At 35.4% G+C, this 3,960-nt stretch overlaps 1 pseudogene; it reads left to right on the top strand.

Annotated features, from left to right (window-relative positions):
- The first annotated feature begins 3,105 nt into the window (after positions 1-3,105).
- Positions 3,106-3,539, top strand: LOC108291169 (annotated as a pseudogene).
- Positions 3,540-3,960: the final 421 nt, after the last annotated feature.

Here is a 3,960-nt window from a genome sequence, read left to right as displayed (position 1 = left end):
TTAAAAAGAAAGCCAAGTTAGAGAGAAGGGTAGCGTAGAGTGTGAATAAACCAAAAATAGACCTTTTCTTTTGCTCTTTGCCTCACATTCCCTAACTTAGTCCCTGCTCTGATACTTACCCATTAGCATGTTCCCTAACTCACCCTCACATAACACACTCCAAGCCTCTTGAACTCTAGGGCCGTTCCTATTGTGTTACCAATTCTAAATTCCAAGATCAGCAAGTAGATGTCATAAATTGAATAATTTATCTGCTCTCAGAGCCCTAACAACGCCTTCGAAAACCACATTTGAGACTCTTCAGGAGAGTTAAGCAGATAGTGATGCCTCCTGCCAGGAATGATTTACAAAACTCATGAGGAGACAATGTTTTCCAGCTGTCTGCATGCTATGGCGCAGCTGCACTTTTTACAAAGGTCACTGTTCTTTCTTTAGTGATTAAAAATATTTTAGCACTGTTTTGCAAACAACAAAGGGGAGGTAAAGGGAAATCTCTCTGCATGTGGATGCAACATTGTATTTTTTACTGTACAAATATGAAATAATGCATGAATAAGGTCCGGAGGATCAACAAGACTAGAGGAGAATAAATAAAACATTCCTTCCTTGTATATTAGGCAAGGTCTTTTAATATACAAATGCATTTTCACAATGGTTCAAAAATAAAATCTACTCAACTTCCTGCATTTATACGTTGTCCAATCTCCTCAGTCTTCTCTTTTTTTCCAACTTATACAAATAATTGCCAAGTCATTCAGAATCCAAGGTCCTCTGGGAATTACCCTGCCCAGAAATTTAATAAGAATAGCCAGTGTTAGTTAAATTTCATCCTGCATTTAAAAAGCTTAATAAGTTTTCTTTAAACATTTGAATGAAGTAAGTTTTACTAGTAGTCAAATAAATGCAAAGGAAAATAGTGAAGTGTCACCATAACCCCTCAGTCATCACAAGTGCTACTTAGGGACGAGGAAAAGCAATAATACTAATGAAAGAATGATGGCGGAAATCTTACTAGACAGAAGTTTAGCATTATGTATCAATAGTCTTTTCTATTTTGAAAAAAGTTTCATTGAAATATGACTGAAGTACTATAAACTACCCATATTTAAATTATACAATTTGAAAAGTTTTAATATATGTTTATAACAATGAAACCATAACCATTATCAACATAATGAACGTATTCATCACTCTCCAAAATTTCATGTTCCTTTTAAGCCCACTCTTGTGACCTGTCAATGACATTTCTTTTTGTCCACATTCATGTCTTATAATTTTACTGAAATGAAATTATACAGTATGTGTTATTTCATCTGGCCTCTTGAACTCAGCATAATTACTTTGAGATTTATCTATGCCATAGCATGTGTCAGTGGTTTATTCCATTTTAATGCTGAGGAGTATTCTATCATATGGCAACATCAATTTATCCAGTCACCTGTAATATAGAAATTTGAATGGTTTCCACTGTTTAGCTGTTACAAATACATCTCTGTGAACTTGTGTGTGCAAGTCTTTGTGTGGGCATAAGTTTTCTTTTCTCTTCAGTAAATACATAGGAGTAGAATAGCTGGATTATATGGTAGTAATGTGTTTAAATTTAAATAAATTGCTGAACTGTTTTCAAAAGTTATTGTTCCATTTACTTCCCATCAGCCATGAATGAGAGTTCTAGTTCCTTAACATCTTGGCAATAATCTGACTTTTTTGGTCTTTGTTTTTTGGCAATCTAGTGTGTATATACTCATATCTTGTGATTTTAGATTGCATTTTTTTAACAACTAATGATATGGAACATATTTCCATCCACGTGGATATTTGCTATCTTTATATTTCCATTGGTAAAATGACAACTCAAATATTTTTTCACCTTTCTTGAGGTTTTTGTTTTTCTTTTCCAATTTAAATGTCTTTTATTTCTTTCTCTTGTTTAATTTATCTGACTAGAACTTTCAGTACCGTTTTAAAGAAAAGTGGTAAGAGTGACCATGTTTGACTAGCTCCTAATCCTAAAGGAAAACTTTCAATGTAATTTGTCATACATGGCTTTACTGTGCTGAGGTACATCCCTTCTGTACCTAACTTAAGACTTTGTATCATAAAAAGACATTGAATTTTGTCAAATGCTTTTTCTCCATCAATTGAGATTATCAGATGGTTTTCATCCTCCATTCTATTAATGTAGTATACCACATTAGTAGGTTTGCCTGTGTTGAACCAATCTTGCATCCTAGAAATCCCTTGATCATGTTCCTGTTTGCAGATGATATGATTTTACAAATAAAAACTTCTAGAGACTCTAGCAAAAAATGTTAGAGCTAATAAATAAATTCAATAAAGTTGTAGGATACAAAATGAACATACAAAAATCAGTAGGATTTCTATATGCTGAGAACAAACTAGCCAAAAAAGAAACCAGGAAAGCAATAAAATTTACAATAGCCACCAAAATATAAAATACCAAAGAATAAATTTAACCAAGGAAGTGAAAGATATCTATAATGAAAACTATAAAATGCTGATGAAAAAAAAATCAATGGGTACACACACACAAAAAAATGAAAAGGCATCCTGTGTTCATGGATAGGAAGAACAAATATTCTAAAAATGACCATACTACCAAAAGCAATCAACAGATTTAAGGCAATTTCTATCAAAATACCAATGACATTCTTCACAGAGATAGAAAATGCATTCCTCTAATTCATGTGAAACCACAAAAGATCATGAACAGCCAAAGCACTCTTGAGCAAAAAGAACAAAGCTGAAGCCATCACATTACCTGACTTCAAAATATACTACAAAGCTATAGTAACCAAAACAGCATGGTAGTGGCATAAAAGTAGATATATAGAAAAAATGGAACAGAATAAAAAGTCCAGAAATAAACTCACACATTTATGGTCAATTTGGTCCATTGACTTTTTTGACAAAGGAGCCAAGAACACACAATGAGGAAAGAACAGGCTCTTCGATAAATGATGTTGGCAAAACTGGATATTCCTGTGCAGAAGAATACAAGTAGACCCTTATCTCATACTACATACAATAAACAATTCAAAATGGATAAAACTTGAACATAAAATCTGACACTGTGGCTCTATTTCTTCAGCAAAGCGGCTGAGTTAGTTGGTGGCAGCAGTTGTGTGGCAGATGCAGAGATGCAGATCTCTGTGAAGACCCTCACTGGCAAGACCATCACCCTTGAGGTTAAACCCAGTGACACCATTGAAAATGTCAAAGCCACAATTCAAGACAAGGAGGGTATCCTACCTGACCAGCAGCATCTGATATTTGCTGGCAAACAGCTGGAGGATGGCCGTACTCTCTCAGACTACAACATCCAGAAACAGTGCACCCTGCACCAACTGTGCCTGTGAGGTGGCATCGTTGAGCCTTCCCCCCACCAGTTCACCCAGAAATACAACTGCGACAAGATGATCTGCCACAAGAGCTACGCTCACCTGTATCCCCGTGCTGTCAACTGCAGCAAGAAGTGTAGCCACATCAACAACCTGCACCCCAACAAGATCAAATAAGGCTCTTCCCGCCTTTAAGGGCAGCCTCCTGCCCAGGCCCCATGGCCCTGGAGCCTCAGTAAAGTGTCCCTTTCATTGACTGGAGCAGGAAAAAAAAAAAAAAAAAAAAACAAACAGGCAACAAAAGCAAAAATAGACAAAAGTGAATATACCAAACAAAAAAGCTTCTGCATAGAAGAAAAAAAAAGTCAACAGAGTGAAAAGGCAACCTATGTGATGGGAGAAAATATTTGCAACCATACGTCTGATGAGGACTTAACATTCAAAGCATATAAGAAGCTCAAACAACTCAATTGTAAGAAGATAAATAACCTGATTTTCAAAAGAAGGCATACAAATGCCCAGAAGGTATATAAAAAATGCTCAATATCATTAACAATCATGGAAAAGCAAATTAAAACCATAAGAAAATCCCACCCTG

This window comes from Cebus imitator, unplaced genomic scaffold (genome assembly GCF_001604975.1).
Source record: "Cebus imitator isolate Cc_AM_T3 unplaced genomic scaffold, Cebus_imitator-1.0 Scaffold447, whole genome shotgun sequence".
NCBI lineage: Eukaryota > Metazoa > Chordata > Mammalia > Primates > Cebidae > Cebus > Cebus imitator.
The sequence above is the reverse complement of the archived record's forward strand: the minus strand, read 5'-3'. Positions and strand labels throughout refer to the sequence as shown.